The sequence below is a fragment of the Aquarana catesbeiana genome, linkage group LG05 (genome assembly GCF_042186555.1).
Source record: "Aquarana catesbeiana isolate 2022-GZ linkage group LG05, ASM4218655v1, whole genome shotgun sequence".
NCBI classification, from domain to species: domain Eukaryota; kingdom Metazoa; phylum Chordata; class Amphibia; order Anura; family Ranidae; genus Aquarana; species Aquarana catesbeiana.
Genome location: NC_133328.1, coordinates 651,538,730 through 651,560,070, shown reverse-complemented (window position 1 = coordinate 651,560,070; position 21,341 = coordinate 651,538,730). Strand labels below are relative to the sequence as shown.

The window sequence follows — 21,341 nt, the reverse complement described above, 5'->3', positions numbered from 1 at the left end:
TTCCTCCGGTTCCTCTTTTAGTGTCTCCTCTTCCTCCAGTTCCTCTGTCAGTGTCTCCTCTTCTTCTGGTTTCCCTGTCAGCGTCCCCTCTTCCTCCGATTCCTCTGTCAGTGTCTCTTCTTCCTCTGGTTCCTCTGTCACTGTCTCCTCTTCCTCCGGTTCCTCTGTCACTGTCTCCTCTTCCTCCGGTTCCTCTGTCAGTGTCTCTTCTTCCTCCGGTTCCTCTGTCAGTGTCTCCTCTTCCTCCGGTTCCTCTGTCACTGTCTCCTCTTCCTCCGGTTCCTCTGTCAGTGTCTCTTCTTCCTCCGGTTCCTCTGTCAGTGTCTCCTCTTCCTCCGGTTCCTCTGTCAGTGTCTCCTCTTCCTCCGGTTCCTCTGTCAGTGTCTCCTCTTTCTCCAGTTCCTCTGTCAGTGTCTCCTCTTCCTCATCTTCTTCTGTCAGTGTCTCCTCGTCCTCTGTCAGTGTCTCCTCTTCCTCCAGTTCCTCTGTCAGTGTCTCCTCTTCCTCCAGTTCCTCTGTCAGTGTCCCCTCATCCTTCCGTTCCTCTGTCCGTGTCTCCTCTTCCTCCAGTTCCTCTGTCAATGCCCCCTCATCCTTCCGTTCCTCTTTTAGTGTCTCCTCTTCCTCCAGTTCCTCTGTCAGTGTCTCCTCTTCTTCTGGTTCCCCTGTCAGCGTCCCCTCTTCCTCCGATTCCTCTGTCAGTGTCTCTTCTTCCTCTGGTTCCTCTGTCACTGTCTCCTCTTCCTCCGGTTCCTCTGTCAGTGTCTCTTCTTCCTCCGGTTCCTCTGTCAGTGTCTCTTCTTCCTCCGGTTCCTCTGTCAGTGTCTTTTCTTCCTCCGGTTCCTCTGTCAGTGTCTCCTCTTCGTCTGGTTCCTCTGTCAGTGTCTCCTCTTTCTCCAGTTCCTCTGTCAGTGTCTCCTCTTCCTCATCTTCTTCTGTCAGTGTCTCCTCTTCCTCCAGTTCCTCTGCAGTGTCTCTTCTTCCTCCGGTTCCTCTTTCAGTGTCTCCTCTTCCTCCAGTTCCTCTGTCAGTGTCTCTTCTTCCTCTGGTTCCTCTGTCACCGTCTCCTCTTCTTCCGGTTCCTCTGTCAGTGTCTTCTCTTCCTCCGGTTCCTCTGTCAGTGTCTCCTCTTCCTCCAGTTCCTCTATCAGTGTCTCCTCTTCCTCCAGTTCCTCTGTCAGTGTCTCCTCTTCCTCCGGGTTCCTCTGTCAGTGTCTCATATTGCTCCGGTTCCTCTGTCAGTGTCTCCTCTTCCTCCGGTTCCTCTGTCAGCGTCTCCTCTTCCTCTGTCACTGTCTCCTCTTCCTCCGGTTCCTCTGTCAGGGTCTCCTCTTCCTCCGGTTCCTCTGTCAGTGTCTCCTCTTCCTCCGGTTCCTCTGTCAGTGTCTCCTCTTCCTCCGGTTCCTCTGTCAGGGTCTCCTCTTCCTCCGGTTCCTCTGTCAGGGTCTCCTCTTCCTCCGGTTCCTCTGTCAGTGTCTCCTCTTCCTCTGGTTCCTCTGTCAGTGTCTCCTCTTCCTCTGGTTCCTCTGTCAGTGTCTCCTCTTCCTCTGGTTCCTCTGTCAGTGTCTCCTCTTCCTCTGGTTTATCTGTCAGTGTCTCCTCTTCCTCCGGTTCCTCTGTCAGTGTCTCCTCTTCCTCTGGTTCCTCTGTCAGTGCCTCCTCTACCTCCGGTTCCTCTGTCAGTGTCTCCTCTTCCTCCGGTTCCTCTGTCAGTTCCCCCCACCCCCCATCTCTGTGTAAATTGCCAACTTGTTAAGGACCAGCAGTCCCCCAGCTGCAAGGCACTACAAAGCCCAGCATGCAGTGTGAGCCATGGTCTGGGGTTGTAGATCCTGGTGGTCCAGGGTTGTTCTGACAAGGCCGGCTGTATCTGAGGGAGTATTGATCGGTGTAATTGATCTGTTCTTGTATTGATCAGACATATACAACTAATCATATGGTTGTTTTAATTGAGCTCTGGGTGTATTGTCAGTGGATGTTGGTGGAGAAGAATGGGGAATCGGGGAAACGTTTCCCATTAGACGGACTGTCAGTGTCCTCGTGCTTGTCTGGCCAGTTTTCGCGCCGCTCTCTGCCTCCTCACCGTTATCTCACACTGACTGAAGTCATTAAGAACGGTTTGCGTTCCCGAGTGGGCGAACCTGTGCAAAGTTCTCTGGATGTTGCTATAGATACCGATATCTGCAGCAACCACAATGCAAATTCCATGTCCTGCTCTGGTGTGTGCGCTGCCTGCGGGGCCCAGAGAGCTGCCTGGGGCCACTGTGTCCAGAATCATTCACAGTTAGGAGTCATGCCAAGATTTCATTTTGAGTCTGTGTCCTGAGTATCGGGGTCTCCAAGTCCCTGTCCTGAGTGCTGGGGTCTTCAATTCCCTGCCCTGAGTGTTGGGGTCTCCCAGTCCCCATCCTGAGTTTCCTGACTGGTGGGGTCTCCAAGTCCCTGCCCTGAGTGTCGGGGCCTCCAAGTCCCTGCCCTGAGTGTCGGGGCCTCCAAGTCCCTGCCCTGAGTGTCGGAGCCTCCAAGTCCCTGTCCTGAGTGTCCGGGCCTCCAAGTCCCTGTCCTGAGTGTCGGGGCCTCCAAGTCCCTGTCCCGAGTGTCGGGGCCTCCAAGTCCCTGTCCTGAATGTCGATGCCTCCAAGTCCCTGTCCTGAGTGTCGGGGCCTCCAAGTCCCTGTCCTGAGTGTCGGGGCCTCCAAGTCCCTGTCCTGAGTGTCGGGGCCTCCAAGTCCCTGTCCTGAGTGTCGGGGCCTCCAAGTCCCTGTCCTGAGTGTCGGGGCCTCCAAGTCCCTGTCCTGAGTGTCGGGGCCTCCAAGTCCCTGTCCTGAGTGTCGGGGCCTCCAAGTCCCTGTCCTGAGTGTCGGGGCCTCCAAGTCCCTGTCCTGAGTGTCGGGGCCTCCAAGTCCCTGTCCTGAGTGTCGGGGCCTCCAAGTCCCTGTCCTGAGTGTCGATGCCTCCAAGTCCCTGTCCTGAGTGTCGGGGCCTCCAAGTCCCTGTCCTGAGTGTCGGGGCCTCCAAGTCCCTGTCCTGAGTGTCGGGGCCTCCAAGTCCCTGTCCTGAGTGTTGGGGCCTCCAAGTCCCTGTCCTGAGTGTCGGGGCCTCCAAGTCCCTGTCCTGAGTGTCGGGGCCTCCAAGTCCCTGTCCTGAGTGCCGGGGTCTTCAATTCCCTGTCCTGTGTGTCGGGGTCTCAGAGTCGTTGTCCTGTGTGTCGGGGTCTCAGAGTCGTTGTCCTGAGTGGTGGGGTCTCCAAATCCCTGCCCTGAGTGTCGGGGCCTCCAAGTCCCTGTCCTCAGTGTCTGGGTCTTCAAGTCCCTGTCCTGAGTATCCTAAATATTGGGGTCTCCAAGTCCCTGTCCTGAGTGTCAGGGTCTCCAAATCCCTGTCCTGAGTTTCCTGAGTCTTGGGGTCTCCAAGTCCCCGCCCCCAGTGTCCTGAGTGTCAGGGTCTCCAAATCCCTGTCCTTAGTGTCCTGAGTGTCGAGGTCTTCAAGTCCCTGTCCTAAATGTCCTGAGTGTCCTGAGTGTTGGGGTCTTTAAGCCCCTGTCCTGAGTGTTGGGGTCTCCAAGTCCCTGTCCTGAGTGGTGGGGTCTCCAAGTCCCTGTCCTAAGTGCACTGAGTGTCGGGATCTCCAAGTCCCTGCCCTGAGTGTCAGGGCCTCCAAGTCCCTGTCCTGAGTGTCCTGAGTGTCGGTGTCTTCAAGTCCCTGTCCTGAGTGTCAGGGTGTTCAAGCCCCTGTCCTGAATGTCCTGTGTGTTGGGGTCTCCAAGTCCCTGCCTGAGTGTCGGGGTCTCCAAGTCCCTGCCCTTAGTGTCCTGAGTGCCGGGGTCTCCAAGTCCCTGTCCTGAGTGTCAGGGTCTTCAAGCCCCTGTCCTGAATGTCCTGTGTGTTGGAGTCTCCAAGTCCTTGTCCTGAGTGTCGGGGTCTCCAAGTCCGTGTCCTGAGTGTCGGGGTCTCCAAGTCTCTGCCCTTAGTGTCCTGAGTGCCGGGGTCTTCAAGTCGCTGTCCTGAGTGTCAGGGTCTTCAAGCCCCTGTCCTGAATGTCCTGTGTGTTGCAGTCTCCAAGTCCTTGTCCTGAGTGTCAGGGTCTTCAAGCCCCTGTCCTGAGTCTCCTGAGTGTTGGGGTCTCCAAATACCTGTCCTAAATGTTGGGGTTTCCAAGTCCCTGTCCTCCATGTCCTTAGTGTCGGGGTCTTTAAGTTCTTGTCCTGAGTGTCCTGAGTGTTAGGTTCTCCAAGTCCCTGTCCTGAGTGTCGGGGTCTCCAAGTCCCTGCCCTGAGTGTCGGGGCCTCCACATCCCTGTCCTGAGTGTCAGGGTCTTCAAGTCACTATCCTGATTGTCAGGGTCTTCAAGTCCCTGTCCTGATTGTCCTGAGTGTCAGGGTCTTCAAGCCCCTGTCCTGAGTGTCGGGGCCTCCAAATCTCTGTCCTAAGTGGCATGAATTGCAGGACAATTTTATGGGTCAGATGGTAGACGCACCAACTAGAAATAAAACATTACTGGATCTACTGATTACCAACAATACAGACCTGATCACAGATGTGGAAATACGGGGCAATTTAGGTAACAATGATCACAGGTCAATTAGTTTCAGTATAAATCACACAAATAGGAAACATGAAGGGAACACAAAGACACTGAATTTCAAAAGAGCCAACTTCCCTAAACTACAAACCTTGCTAAAAGGCATAAATTGGGATAAAATATTAGGAACAAAGAATACGGAGGAGAGATGGGTTTGCTTTAAGAGCATATTAAATAAGGGCATTAGCCAATGTATCCCATTGGGTAATAAATTTAAAAGAGCGAACAAACATCCTGGATGGCTTAACTCCAATGTAAAAATGCATATAAAAGCAAAGGAGAAGGCCTTCAAAAAATACAAGGTTGAGGGATCATCCTCAGCATTCAGAATTTATAAAGAATGCAATAAGAAATGTAAGGGTGCAATTAGGACAGCTAAGATAGGACATGAAAGACACATAGCGGAGGAGAGCAAACAAAATCCCAAGAAATTCTTTAAGTATGTAAATAGTAAAAAAGGGAGGACAGACCATATTGGCCCCATAAAGAATGAGGAAGGACATCTGGTTACAAAGGATGGGGAGATGGCGAAGGTATTGAATTTATTCTTCTCCTCAGTCTTCACGAGTGAATCGGGGGGCTTCAGTAACCAAAACTGCAGTGTTTATCCTCATGACACAACACAGGAAGCACCTCCATGGTTAACAGAGGACAGAATTAAAATTAGACTTGAGAAACTTAACATTAATAAATCACCGGGACCAGATGGCTTGCATCCGAGGGTACTTAGGGAACTCAGTCAAGTAATTGCCAGACCATTGTTCCTAATTTTTACAGACAGTCTACTGACTGGAATGGTACCAGCTGATTGGAGAAAAGCCAATGTAGCACCAATATTTAAAAAGGGCCCAAAATACATCCCTGGGAATTATAGACCAGTTAGCCTAACATCAATAGTATGTAAACTCTTGGAGGGGATGATAAGGGACTATATACAAGATTTTAGTAATAAGAACGATATCATTAGCAGTAATCAGCATGGATTCATGAAGAATCGTTCTTGCCAAACCAATCTATTAACCTTCTATGAGGAGGTGAGTTGCCATCTAGATAAAGGAAGGCCCGTAGACGTGGTGTATCTGGATTTTGCAAAAGCATTTGACACAGTTCCCCATAAATGTTTACTGTACAAAATAAGGTGCGTTGGCATGGACCATAGGGTGAGTACATGGATTGAAAACTGGCTACAAGGGCGAGTTCAGAGGGTGGTGATAAATGGGGAGTACTCAGAATGGTCAGGGGTGGGTAGTGGGGTTCCCCAGGGTTCTGTGCTGGGACCAATCCTATTTAATTTGTTCATAAACGATCTGGAGGATGGGGTAAACAGTTCAATCTCTGTATTTGAAGATGATACTAAGCTAAGCAGGGCAATAACTTCTCCGCAGGATGTGGAAATCTTGCAAAAAGAGCTGAACAAATTAATAGGGGAGGGGCGACTACATGGCAAATGAGGTTCAATGTAGAAAAATGTAAAATAATGCATTTCGGTGGAAAAAATCTGAATGCAATCTATACACTGGGGGGAGAACCTCTGGGGGAATCTAGGATGGAAAAGGACCTGGGGGTCCTAGTAGATGATAGGCTCAGCAATGACATGCAATGCCAAGCTGCTGCTAACAAAGCAAACAGAATATTGGCATTAAAAAGGGGATCAACTCCAGAGATAAAACGATAATTCTCCCGCTCTACAAGACTCTGGTCTGGCCGCACCTGGAGTATGCTGTCCAGTTCTGGGCACCAGTCCTCAGGAAGGATGTACTGGAAATGGAGCGAGTACAAAGAAGGGCAACAAAGCTAATAAAGGGTCTGGAGGATCTTCGTTATGAGGAAAGGTTGTGAGCACTGAACTTATTCTCTCTGGAGAAGAGACTCTTGAGAGGGGATATGATTTCAATTTACAAATACTGTACTGGTGACCCCACAATAGGGATAAAACTTTTTCGCAGAAGAGAGTTTAATAAGACTCGTGGCCACTCATTAAAATTAGAAGAAAAGAGGTTTAACCTTAAACTACGTAGAGGGTTCTTTACTGTAAGAGCGGCAAGGATGTGGAATTCCCTTCCACAGGCGGTGGTCTCAGCGGGGAGCATTGATAGCTTCAAGAAACTATTAGATAATCACCTAAATGACCGCAACATACAGGGATATGTAATGTAATACTGACACATAATCACACACATAGGTTGGACTTGATGGACTTGTGTCTTTTTTCAACCTCACCTACTATGTAACTATGAGTGTCCCGAGTGTCGGGTTCTCCGAGTCTCTGTCCGGAGTGTCGGGTTCTCCGAGTCTCTGTCCGGAGTGTCGGGTTCTCCGAGTCTCTGTCCGGAGTGTCGGGTTCTCCGAGTCTCTGTCCGGAGTGTCGGGTTCTCCGAGTCTCTGTCCGGAGTGTCGGGTTCTCCGAGTCTCTGTCCGGAGTGTCGGGTTCTCCGAGTCTCTGTCCGGAGTGTCGGGTTCTCCGAGTCTCTGTCCGGAGTGTCGGGTTCTCCGAGTCTCTGTCCGGAGTGTCGGGTTCTCCGAGTCTCTGTCCGGAGTGTCGGGTTCTCCGAGTCTCTGTCCGGAGTGTCGGGTTCTCCGAGTCTCTGTCCGGAGTGTCGGGTTCTCCTAGTCTCTGTCCGGAGTGTCGGGTTCTCCGAGTCTCTGTCCGGAGTGTCGTGTTCTCCGAGTCTCTGTCCGGAGTGTCGGGTTCTCCGAGTCTCTGTCCGGAGTGTCGGGTTCTCCGAGTCTCTGTCCGGAGTGTCGGGTTCTCCGAGTCTCTGTCCGGAGTGTCGGGTTCTCCGAGTCTCTGTCCGGAGTGTCGGGTTCTCCGAGTCTCTGTCCGGAGTGTCGGGTTCTCCGAGTCTCTGTCCGGAGTGTCGGGTTCTCCGAGTCTCTGTCCGGAGTGTCGGGTTCTCCGAGTCTCTGTCCGGAGTGTCGGGTTCTCCGAGTCTCTGTCCGGAGTGTCGGGTTCTCCGAGTCTCTGTCCGGAGTGTCGGGTTCTCCGAGTCTCTGTCCGGAGTGTCGGGTTCTCCGAGTCTCTGTCCGGAGTGTCGGGTTCTCCGAGTCTCTGTCCGGAGTGTCGGGTTCTCCGAGTCTCTGTCCGGAGTGTCGGGTTCTCCGAGTCTCTGTCCAGAGTGTCGGGTTCTCCGAGTCTCTGTCCTGAGTGTCGGGTTCTCCGAGTCTCTGTCCTGAGTGTCAGGTTCTCAGAGTCTCTGTCCTGAGTGTCAGGTTCTCCGAGTCTCTGTCCTGAGTGTCAGGTTCTCCGAGTCTCTGTCCTGAGTGTCAGGTTCTCCGAGTCTCTGTCCTGAGTGTCAGGTTCTCCGAGTCTCTGTCCTGAGTGTCAGGTTCTCCGAGTCTCTGTCCTGAGTGTCAGGTTCTCCGAGTCTCTGTCCTGAGTGTCAGGTTCTCTGAGTCTCTGTCCTGAGTGTCAGGTTCTCTGAGTCTCTGTCCTGAGTGTCAGGTTCTCAGAGTCTCTGTCCTGAGTGTCAGGTTCTCCGAGTCTCTGTCCTGAGTGTCAGGTTCTCCGAGTCTCTGTCCTGAGTGTCAGGTTCTCTGAGTCTCTGTCCTGAGTGTCAGGTTCTCCGAGTCTCTGTCCGGAGTGTTGGGGTCTCTGAGGATGATGATCCTCCGGCTCGCTGTTCTGTAGATGATAAGATGCTAACTATACCAGAATGATCGCATAGCGAGGCCGCCGGTCTCTTCAGGAGGATAACGGGGGATGTCAACAATGTACAACACCAACATTCCCCCATAGAGGGAGCGCACATAGCGAGCTCCACACTGAGCACACAACACGCACAGAGCGCACAACATGAACAGAGCACACAACATGAACAGAGCACACAACATGAACAGAGCACACAACATGAACAGAGCACACAACATGAACAGAGCACACAACACGCACAGAGCACACAACACGCACAGAGCACACAACACGCACAGAGCACAGAGCACACAACACACACAGAGCACACAACACGCACAGAGCACACAACACGCACAGAGCATACAACACGCACAGAGCACACAACACGCACAGAGCATACAACACGCACAGAGCACAGAGCACACAACACGCACAGAGCACACAACACGCACAGAGCACAGAGCACACAACACGCACAGAGCATACAACACGCACAGAGCATACAACACGCACAGCACAGAGCACACAACACGCACAGAGCATACAACACACACAGCGCAGACCACACAAAACACACAGAGCACACAATACACACAGCACAGAGCACACAACAGGACAAGGGAAACAACTACTATCTTGCGGCTGAACAATGTTTATAAACAATGTTACTTTGTATATCTCTATTTCCTCTCTGAGCAATGTTTATTAATAATGTTACTTTGTATCTCTCTATCTCTTCTCTGAACAATGTTTATAAACAATGTTAATTTTTATCTCTTTATCTTCTGTCTGACCAATGTTTATAAACAATGATACTTTTTATCTCTCTATTTCCTGTCTGATCAGTGTTACTTTGTATCTCTCTATCTCCTGTCTGATCAGTGTTATAAACATTGTTACTTTGTATCTCTCTATCTCCTCTCTGTTAGCTGGTTGTCAGGCATTGCTGACAGGTGAGAGCAGCAGTTGGGTGGAAGGACAGGATGTACCCCCCCCCCTATACTGATTACATTTGGTGGGGAGTGTGGAGATGCCCAGTGCCCACAACTGGCTATATTGTGTAGTCTTCTGTACCGTCTGCAGGTGGTGCTGTCTTCCTCTCACATCATTAGCGTTGTATTACGCTCAGCTGCTCTATAAGATACACATTATGTATAGAACTCAATGAGGGATTTCCGCAGTGACTCCGCCCCTTACAATTTAGAGGTTTCAATCAGACACAAGGAGCCTGCAAGTGAGCTGCTTCTGCTGTCTCTGTGCCCCGGGGTGCTCTGGGTATCCTTTGTCATATATAATATATGCAAACATATGAACCTCATCAAAGTGCTGTGCAAGCTGTTGTCACTCTATAAATGTATAATAATAATCATTATAGAGTAATGTCGGAGTCTCCTCACAGTTGTTTGGCTGTCTCATGCAGTCAGCGAGGAGGCCTGCGTCTCTGGCGTGACTCATGGAAGTGTTATATATGGCGGATCCTGACAAGGACCTGATTCCCGGCAGGCCTGGAGAATGGCTGAGATTTCATAAACACGTGTCACGGGCGCCACGGCCCGCGTCATGGAGAGTGGATCCAGAGACAGGACCTCTTCACCGGAGGAACCTTCCAATCCGGATCTCTATATCCAGACTTTATATAGAAATATTGTCACCGGAATTCACCCCAATTTATAGATAAGAAGCAGAAAAACCATAGGACGGTATGAGAGGGGGCGGAGTCAGCGCAGAGAGGGTGAAAAGTGTACGATGGAAGCTGTAAATCTGACCCAGAGAGAGGTAATGGGGAGGACACACTGCGGGGGAGGGGAATACATTCTCGGTATCTGTTCTTATTCTGTATGTATGGAGATTTTTATTTGTAAAAAACAAACAAGATACATAATAACCAACTAACTGACTGAAAATAACATAAATACAACAATTACTGACATGTTGTTTAGGTCAAAAACTTAGCAGTTAAAGAGCATCAATAGGAATAAATGTGACAATAAGACTCCTTCCCATAAATCTATACTTCTCCAACATTCCATTATAAGTCAGAATCTGAGTCACTCTGCTGACTACCAGTTTCCATATCAGATTCTGCGGATCCAGGATCAGGGGGCGGACGCCTCTTAGTGGGCGGGTCATCCTCTGAGCCAATCACATACTCCTTTTCCACTCTTTTTAATTCCTGCTCCAGTTCCTGGGCCTCCAGAGAATAGAAGTCAGCATCCGAATCTGATAAGGCTTCATACCTATTGGTGGAAAGTGCCGTACCCACTTCTGGTGCCCCTTTCACTTTTTTAGCTGGCTTCTGCACTAATGTCCAGTCACTTTCGGGTTTACGGGTAGATTTATCTTTTTTCCTATTCCTCCTCTTCTGACCAGTGATCTTCACAGAGACAGGAACTGGAACAGAAGAGGAATGTGGGGCCGGCTGCTCCTCAGCCTGCTGAACACTGTCCGTCCGCCCGGGAGTAGTCTCCTGGACCTCCGGGACCACCTCCTCCCTAGTCAATACAGCCCCATTCATTAAAGCTTCCTCCTCTAGTTGTTCTGCTGCAGCCAACAATTCATTGTCTGCAGATTCCCCATCCTTATTATGGAAGGCCTCCGGGCAATCCCTATGGAAATGGCCAAGCCCACCACACAGATTGCACTTAACCTTCTCACAGGTAGAACTGATGTGGCCAACCTCCCCACAAAGATTACACTTCAGGATCGTACAAACATTCGCCACATGGCCAGATTTACCACATTTATAACATAACCTGGGCTGACCTGCATAGAAGCAAACTCCTCTCTCCCGCCCAATGAAAAAAGAGTTTGGCAGGTGATGGGTAACATTGTTACTTTGCCTCAACTTAACAAGAACCCTCCAACCACCCGTCCAGATCCCATCACTGTCTTTAGTTTTTGTCAACTCAGAAACCATTTCACAATGTCTTCTGAGCCAGATGACAACATCCTGGGGGGGCACAGACTCATTCCAGAACATGATGGTAACATTTGCTGTGTCAGGTTTGGAGATGGGAATAAAGATGAAATTCCTCCAACCCTCTTTATCCCGCAAACCACTGAAACTGGCCCAGAACCTGTCTAAGTCAGACATGAGCTTAAAGCTGACATCATAACCTTGTCTGTCAGGGAGATTGATGACTGCCAGTATGTCTGCAGGAGCAAACCCCATCTGATGACACAACAACTCCCTTACTACAAACCTCCTATCAGGGAGCTCCTCTCTGGAACCCCTATGCTTCAATCTGACCACATTCCTTCTCTTAAAGGCCTGACCAGTATAATTGTTACTGGTGGAAAAAGAAGGGGCCCCACGGCTCCAGGCATTCCGAGGAGGGACATGACCAGATGGACCAGCATTCCCTTGTGGAGCAGGTGGTGGATCTACCAAAGGGGGGAAATCCTGAGAGTTATTCTGAACTGACTCCTCCATCGCTACATTCTCAGAGCCCTCAGACTGCTGATGACCCCATTCAGATATACCAGCATTGATAACATCAGAATTATTCACCACATCAATATTAGTGACATCATCACTGCACCTCATATCATCATTACTAGTTACCCCAGTGTTACTCCCCCCATGAATACCAGTCACCCCAGCATGGCTCCCCTCATGAACACCAGTCCCCCCAGCATGGCTCCCCCCAGCATGGCTCCCACCATGAACACCAGTCCCCCCAGCATGGCTCCCACCAGGAGTATTAGTGGCAGCAGCACTGTTCTCACAATCCATGTGCTGGGAGTCCACCATGTCACTCCTCTGAGTCTCCTGTACTGTAAATGTCTGCTGGGTTATACTGATGTTCCCACCACCCTCCAGAGCTGGAAGTCCAGCAGGAGGATCTACTCCAACCTCACTGTCCTCCAGAGGCTGCACAGTCTTCCCTTCAGGAGCCACATGTGGTGGCTGCGTGCGTTGGACCGAATCCCCAGAGTCTGACTCTGTAGAAGACTCAATCCTTCCACTCAATCCCGCCTCAAATCGATCACGATTGTGGTACACCTCCGCCACTGGTCCCAGTTCTTCCAGAACAGCATCAATGTCCTTTGACACGCCAGCCAGTTCAATGCCCAGGGAGTTCAGTTTGCTGTCATATAAAATTTCCTTCTTGGGGTTGGCAGCTTTAAGTCTATAAACACATTCAATCTGCTTCTGGATCTTAGTCTTGGCTTTCCTCAGGGACTCCATTCTTTTTACCAGGAAAGGAATTTTGTCAGCCAGGTGCAGCGCAGGTTCAGACTTTAACACTTTCTGCTTCGCGGCTGCAGGACGCTTGAAATCCTGATCCACCTTCCCATTACCAGTGCTGGTCTGAGGGTCTCTGCTGGGTGTAGATGGTTTCACTGGGGCAGATTGTGGAAAATTATTACCACCCTCCTCTTTATTCTGCTGCAACTTAGAACGCGATGAACGTCTCTGGCTGCTGCCCACCATTACACACTGTTGTAAGTTCTCTTTAATGGTTTTCTGTTCTAAGGAAGTTCTGGTGTATTTGCGAGGAGTACTGGGAGAAACCGATGTCTCTGCTCCACTCTGAGCTCTATGAGCTGCACTCTGCTGAGCTTGCTGTGGTTGTAATGGCTGACTGGATTGGATCACACTTCCAGAACTTGGACTGTACTGGGTGGTATTAGTAAGTTGCTGGACTGAATGAGCCCCACTCTGAGGGGTTTGCATTGACTATAATGACTGGCTGGATTGAGTTGCACTTCCAGAGTTTGGATTGTGCTGAGCAATAACATGTCTCTGAACAGACTGAGCTGCACTGTGCTGGGCTTGCAATGGCTGGCTGGATTGGATCACGCTTCCAGAACTTGGACTGTACTGGGTGTTATTAGTATGTTCCTGGACTGAATGAGCCCCACTCTGAGGGGTTCTTTGAGTTGCACTTCCAGAGTTTGGACTGTGCTGAGTGATAATAACATGTCTCTGAGTAGACTGAGCTGCACTGTGCTGGGCTTGCTGGGCCTGCAATGACTGGATGGACTGAGAACTCTTTTGCTGAATAACATCACCAGACTTCCTTTTATCAGTATTATGGGTACTTTTCATACAAACATTTCCACGTCTACTTACAGTCTCTGCAGATTGCTTCCCATTCCCAGAACTCTGTCCTCCGGCTTCACCACCAACCACAGCTTCACCTGACAGTCCTTGTGTAGGCCGGAAAGCCTGGGACTCTCCTGAGAGAGATCCCCGCCCAGGGGAGCCCAACCCTGGGCTTGTACCAGACATCAGAGGAGCTCAGCACCACATAGACTTCAGCTGCTCCACAAGCAGCCACACCCTCTGCACAGTACTACTTCTCTTGTCCTGTATGTCGGGTGTAATTCTCGGTATCTGTTCTTATTCTGTATGTATGGACTCTGCACAGTACTACTTCTCTTGTCCTGTATGTCGGGTGTAATTCTCGGTATCTGTTCTTATTCTGTATGTATGGACTCTGCACAGTGCTACTTCTCTTGTCCTGTATGTCGGGTGTAATTCTCAGTATCTGTTCTTATTCTGTATGAATGGACTCTGCACAGTACTACTTCTCTTGTCCTGTATGTTGGGTGTAATTCTCGGTATCTGTTGCTCTAGTCTGGGATTTGTAGTCCCCTCTGTGCCGCGTTTTATGGCGGCTGAGGGGCAGGAAGTGCGGATTTCCTCCATTATCATCATTAGACTGATTGTGAAGATTTTACGGAAACCACAATTGTTATAATGTAACAAATTGATCACCTAATGGGCGCTAATTACCATCGCAGGCCCCTCCCCCTCAGCCGATTCCTCCAGAGACATCTCGCAATCTGAGAATTAAAGTCCGACAGAAACTGATTTTTTACTTTGGAATAGGGTGGGGGAGGGGTGAAAACTGCGTTAACGTTCGTTGAGTTCAAACATTGAAGTGAATGGGCTGCCAACTCACCAGGACATTCTGCAAATCAGACGGGAAGATCTCCGCAGTGCAGTAACCTGTGTAAAACACCACCAAGTGTCCCTGGATATGAGTCTCAGGTTCTCAGGTTATTGATCATCTTCCTCATGGAAGTAAATGGACGGTAGTCCGCCATGTACCTGGATGGGGGTGGGGCAGGGAAGAATGATGGGAAGCCCCAACACCAGTCACCTGTCTCCTGAATGGAACTCACACCTGTTTCCTAGATGGAGCTCACATCTGTTTCCTAGATGGAGCACACACCTGTCTCCTGGATGGAGCTCACACTTGTCTCTTAGATGGAGCTCACACCTGTCTCCTAGATGGAGCACACACCTGTCTCCTAGATGGAGCACACACCTGTCTCCTAGATGGAGCACACACCTGTCTCCTGGATGGAGCTCACACTTGTCTCTTAGATGGAGCTCACACCTGTCTCCTAGATGGAGCTCACATCTGTCTCCTAGTTGGAGCTCACACCTGTCTCCTGGATGGAGCTCATACCTGTCTCCTAGTTGGAGCACACACTTGTCTCCTGGATGGAGCTCACACCTGTCTCCTGGATGGAGCTCACACCTGTCTCCTAGTTGGAGCTCACATTTGTCTCCTAGTTGGAGCTCACACCTGTCTCCTAGATGGAGCTCACACCTGTCTCCTGGATGAAGCTCACACCTGTCTCCTAGTTGGAGCTCACATTTGTCTCCTAGATGGAGCTCACAACTAGTTGGAGCTCACACCTGTCTCCTACTTGGAGCTCACACTTGTCTCCTAGATGGAGCTCACACCTGTCTCCTGGATGGAGCTCACACCTGTCTCCTAGTTGGAGCTCACACCTGTCTCCTAGATGGAGCTCACACCTGTCTCCTAGATGGAGCTCACAACTGTCTCCTAGTTGGAGCTCACACCTGTCTCCTACTTGGAGCTCACACCTGTCTCCTACGTGGAGCTCACACTTGTCTCCTAGATGGAGCTCACATCTGTCTCCTAGATGGAGCTTGCACCTGTCTCCTGGATGGAGCTCACACCTGTCTCCTAGTTGGAGCTCACACTTGTCTCCTAGATGGAGCTCACATCTGTCTCCTAGATGGAGCACACACCTGTCTCCTGGATGGAGCTCACACCTGTCTCCTAGTTGGAACTCACACCTGTCTCCTAGATGGAGCTCACACCTGTCTCCTAGATGGAGCTCACAACTAGTTGGAGCTCACACCTGTCTCCTACTTGGAGCTCACAATTGTCTCCTAGATGGAGCTCACACCTGTCTCCTGGATAGAGCTCACACCTGTCTCCTAGTTGGAGCTCACACCTGTCTCCTAGATGGAGCTCACACCTGTCTCCTAGATGGAGCTCACAACTGTCTCCTAGTTGGAGCTCACACCTGTCTCCTGGATGGAGCTCACACCTGTCTCCTAGTTGGAGCTCACACCTGTCTCCTAGATGGAGCTCACACCTGTCTCCTAGATGGAGCTCACAACTGTCTCCTAGTTGGAGCTCACACCTGTCTCCTACTTGGAGCTCACACCTGTCTCCTACGTGGAGCTCACACTTGTCTCCTAGATGGAGCTCACATCTGTCTCCTAGATGGAGCTCGCACCTGTCTACTGGATGGAGCTCACACCTGTCTCCTAGTTGGAGCTCACACTTGTCTCCTAGATGGAGCTCGCATCTGTCTCCTAGATGGAGCTCACACCTGTCTCCTACTTGGAGCTCACACTTGTCTCCTAGATGGAGCTCACACCTGTCTCCTGGATGGAGCTCACACCTGTCTCCTAGATGGAGCTCACAACTGTCTCCTAGTTGGAGCTCACACCTGTCTCCTAGATGGAGCTCACACCTGTCTCCTAGATGGAGCTCACACCTGTCTCCTGGATGGAGCTCACACCTGTCTCCTAGTTGGAGCTCACACCTGTCTCCTGCATGGAGCTCACACCTGTCTCCTGGATGGAGCTCACACCTCGGGTGTAATTCTCGGTATCTGTTCTTATTCTGTATGTATGGACTCTGCACAGTACTACTTCTCTTGTCCTGTATGCCGGGTGTAATTCTCGGTATCTGTTCTTATTCTGTATGTATGGACTCTGCACAGTACTACTTCTCTTGTCTGTAAGTTGGGTGTAATTCTCGGTATCTGTTGCTCTAGTCTGGGATTTGTAGTCCCCTCTGTGCCGCGTTTTATGGCGGCTGAGGGGCAGGAAGTGCGGATTTCCTCCATTATCATCATTAGACTGATTGTGAAGATTTTACGGAAACCACAATTGTTATAATGTAACAAATTGATCACCTAATGGGCGCTAATTACCATCGCAGGCCCCTCCCCCTCAGCCGATTCCTCCAGAGACATCTCGCAATCTGAGAATTAAAGTCCGACAGAAACTGATTTTTTACTTTGGAATAGGGTGGGGGAGGGGTGAAAACTGCGTTAACGTTCGTTGAGTTCAAACATTGAAGTGAATGGGCTGCCAACTCACCAGGACATTCTGCAAATCAGAAGGGAAGATCTCTGCAGTGCAGTAACCTGTGTAAAACACCGCCATGTGTCCCTGGATATGAGTCTCAGGTTCTCAGGTTATTGATCATCTTCCTCATGGAAGTAAATGGAGGGTAGTCCGCCATGTACCTGGATGGGGGTGGGGCAGGGAAGAATGATGGGAAGCCCCAACACCAGTCACCTGTCTCCTGAATGGAACTCACACCTGTCTCCTAGATGGAGCTCACATCTGTTTCCTAGATGGAGCACACACCTGTCTCCTGGATGGAGCTCACACTTGTCTCTTAGATGGAGCTCACACTTGTCTCCTAGATGGAGCTCACATCTGTCTCCTAGTTGGAGCTCACACCTGTCTCCTAGTTGGAGCACACACTTGTCTCCTGGATGGAGCTCACACCTGTCTCCTGGATGGAGCTCACACCTGTCTCCTAGATAGATCACACCTGTCTCCTAGTTGGAGCTCACACTTGTCTCCTAGATGGAGCTCACATCTGTCTCCTGGATGGAGCTCACACCTGTCTCCTAGTTGGAGCTCACATTTGTCTCCTAGTTGGAGCTCACACCTGTCTCCTAGATGGAGCTCACACCTGTCTCCTGGATGGAGCTCACACCTGTCTCCTAGTTGGAGCTCACATTTGTCTCCTAGATGGAGCTCACAACTAGTTGGAGCTCACACCTGTCTCCTACTTGGAGCTCACACTTGTCTCCTAGATGGAGCTCACACCTGTCTCCTGGATGGAGCTCACACCTGTCTCCTAGTTGGAGCTCACATTTGTCTCCTAGATGGAGCTCACAACTAGTTGGAGCTCACACCTGTCTCCTACTTGGAGCTCACACTTGTCTCCTAGATGGAGCTCACACCTGTCTCCTGGATGGAGCTCACACCTGTCTCCTAGTTGGAGCTCACACCTGTCTCCTAGATGGAGCTCACACCTGTCTCCTAGATGGAGCTCACAACTGTCTCCTAGTTGGAGCTCACACCTGTCTCCTACTTGGAGCTCACACCTGTCTCCTACGTGGAGCTCACACTTGTCTCCTAGATGGAGCTCACAACTGTCTCCTAGTTGGAGCTCACACCTGTCTCCTACTTGGAGCTCACACCTGTCTCCTACGTGGAGCTCACACTTGTCTCCTAGATGGAGCTCACATCTGTCTCCTAGATGGAGCTCGCACCTGTCTCCTGGATGGAGCTCACACCTGTCTCCTAGTTGGAGCTCACACCTGTCTCCTAGATGGAGCTCACATCTGTCTCCTAGATGGAGCACACACCTGTCTCCTGGATGGAGCTCACACCTGTCTCCTAGTTGGAGCTCACACCTGTCTCCTAGATGGAGCTCACACCTGTCTCCTAGATGGAGCTCACAACTAGTTGGAGCTCACACCTGTCTCCTACTTGGAGCTCACAATTGTCTCCTAGATGGAGCTCACACATGTCTCCTGGATAGAGCTCACACCTGTCTCCTAGTTGGAGCTCACACCTGTCTCCTAGATGGAGCTCACACCTGTCTCCTAGATGGAGCTCACACCTGTCTCCTAGATGGAGCTCACAACTGTCTCCTAGTTGGAGCTCACACCTGTCTCCTACGTGGAGCTCACACTTGTCTCCTAGATGGAGCTCACATCTGTCTCCTAGATGGAGCTCGCACCTGTCTCCTGGATGGAGCTCACACCTGTCTCCTAGTTGGAGCTCACACTTGTCTCCTAGATGGAGCTCGCATCTGTCTCCTAGATGGAGCACACACTTGTCTCCTGGATGGAGCTCACACCTGTCTCCTGGGTGGAGCTCACACCTGTCTCCTACGTGGAGCTCACACTTGTCTCCTAGATGGAGCTCACAACTAGTTGGAGCTCACACCTGTCTCCTACTTGGAGCTCACACTTGTCTCCTAGATGGAGCTCACACCTGTCTCCTGGATGGAGCTCACACCTGTCTCCTAGTTGGAGCTCACACCTGTCTCCTAGATGGAGCTCACACCTGTCTCCTAGATGGAGCTCACAACTGTCTCCTAGTTGGAGCTCACACCTGTCTCCTACTTGGAGCTCACACCTGTCTCCTACGTGGAGCTCACACTTGTCTCCTAGATGGAGCTCACAACTGTCTCCTAGTTGGAGCTCACACCTGTCTCCTACTTGGAGCTCACACCTGTCTCCTAGATGGAGCTCACACCTGTCTCCTAGATGGAGCTCACAACTAGTTGGAGCTCACACCTGTCTCCTACTTGGAGCTCACAATTGTCTCCTAGATGGAGCTCACACATGTCTCCTGGATAGAGCTCACACCTGTCTCCTAGTTGGAGCTCACACCTGTCTCCTAGATGGAGCTCACACCTGTCTCCTAGATGGAGCTCACAACTGTCTCCTAGTTGGAGCTCACACCTGTCTCCTACTTGGAGCTCACACCTGTCTCCTACGTGGAGCTCACACTTGTCTCCTAGATGGAGCTCACATCTGTCTCCTAGATGGAGCTCGCACCTGTCTCCTGGATGGAGCTCACACCTGTCTCCTAGTTGGAGCTCACACTTGTCTCCTAGATGGAGCTCGCATCTGTCTCCTAGATGGAGCACACACTTGTCTCCTGGATGGAGCTCACACCTGTCTCCTGGGTGGAGCTCACACCTGTCTCCTACGTGGAGCTCACACTTGTCTCCTAGATGGAGCTCACACCTGTCTCCTACGTGGAGCTCACACCTGTCTCCTAGATGGAGCTCGCACCTGTCTCCTGGATGGAGCTTACACCTGTCTCCTACTTGGAGCTCACACTTGTCTCCTAGATGGAGCTCACATCTGTCTCCTAGATGGAGCACACACCTGTCTCCTGGATGGAGCTCACACCTGTCTCCTGGATGGAGCTCACACCTGTCTCCTAGATGGAGCACACACCTGTCTCCTAGATGGAGCTCACACCTGTCTCCTGGATGGAGCTCACACCTGTCTCCTAGATGGAGCTCACACCTGTCTCCTGCATGGAGCTCACACCTCGGGTGTAATTCTCGGTATCTGTTCTTATTCTGTATGTATGGACTCTGCACAGTACTACTTCTCTTGTCTGTAAGTTGGGTGTAATTCTCGGTATCTGTTGCTCTAGTCTGGGATTTGTAGTCCCCTCTGTGCCGCGGTTTATGGTGGGGGAGGGGCAGGAAGTGCGGATTTCCTCCATTATCATCATTAGACTGATTGTGAAGATTTTACGGAAACCACAATTGTTATAATGTAACAAATTGATCACCTAATGGGCGCTAATTACCATCGCAGGCCCCTCCCCCTCAGCCGATTCCTCCAGAGACATCTCGCAATCTGAGAATTAAAGTCCGACAGAAACTGATTTTTTTACTTTGGAATAGGGTGGGGGAGGGGTGAAAACTGCGTTAACGTTCGTTGAGTTCAAACATTGAAGTGAATGGGCTGCCAACTCACCAGGACATTCTGCAAATCAGACGGGAAGATCTCCGCAGTGCAGTAACCTGTGTAAAACACGACCAAGTGTCCCTGGATATGAGTCTCAGGTTGTCAGGTTATTGATCATCTTCCTCATGGAAGTAAATGGAGGGTAGTCCGCCATGTACCTGGATGGGGGTGGGGCAGGGAAGATTTAGTTCTTACATAGGACAGACAGGGAAGAATGATGGGAAGCTCCAACACCAGTCACCTGTCTCCTAGTTGGAGCTCACACCTGTCTCCTGGTTGGAGCTCACACCTGTCTCTTAGATGGAGCTCACACCTGTCTCCTGAATGGAGCACACACCTGTATCCTAGATGGAGCTCACACCTGTCTCCTGGTTGGAGCTCACACCTGTCCCCTAGTTGGAGCTCACACCTGTCTCCTAGATGGAGAACACACTCGTCTCCTGGATGGAGCACACCCCTGTCTCCTGGATGGAGCTCACACCTGTCTCTTGGTTGAAGCTCACACCTTTCTCCTGGTTGGAGAACATACTTGTCTCCTAGATGGAGCTCACACCTGTCTCCTGGATGGAGCTCACACTTGTCTCCTGGTTGGAGAACACACTTGTCTCCTGGTTGGAGCTCACACCTGTCTCCTGGATAGAGCACACACCTGTCTCCTGGTTGGAGCTCACACCTGTCTCCTGGATAGAGCACACACCTGTCTCCTGGATAGAGCACACACCTGTCTCCTGGATAGAGCACACACCTGTCTCCTGGTTGGAGCTCACACCTGTCTCCTGGATAGAGCACACACCTGTCTCCTGGATAGAGCACACACCTGTCTCCTGGATAGAGCACACACCTGTCTCCTGGATAGAGCACACACCTGTCTCCTGGATAGAGCACACACCTGTCTCCTGGTTGGGGCACACACTTGTCTCCTGACATTAATTAGGTCATATTGATCCCCTGATGATGAGGTCACTTCAGTTTGGCATTTATGAGGTCATAGTGATGATCCCCTGATGTAGAAGTCTGAGTTGGCTGACTTTGATGACGTCATAGCAATCCCCCAATTAATGATCTCCCAGTGCTCTGACATTGATGAGGTCACAGCGATCTCCTACTGATGAGATCTCAGCAGTCTGTCATTAGTGAGGTCATATCGATTCTCTGATGATGATCACTTTAATCTGCGATTGATGAGGTCATAGCAGTCCACCAATGCTGAGATCCCATGGGTCTGGCATTAATGAAGTCGTAGCAATCTCTCTGAGGTCACAGTGATCAGGCCTTGATAAAAGGTCATAGTGACCCCCCCAACAATGAGGT

The 21,341-nt window shown here is 50.7% G+C and overlaps 1 protein-coding gene across 3 annotated transcripts in view; it reads left to right on the top strand.

Moving 5' to 3' along the window:
• Positions 1-21,341, top strand: part of KCNH2 (potassium voltage-gated channel subfamily H member 2) — a 293,700-nt gene that overhangs the window by 13,570 nt on the left and 258,789 nt on the right. The window lies entirely within an intron of this gene.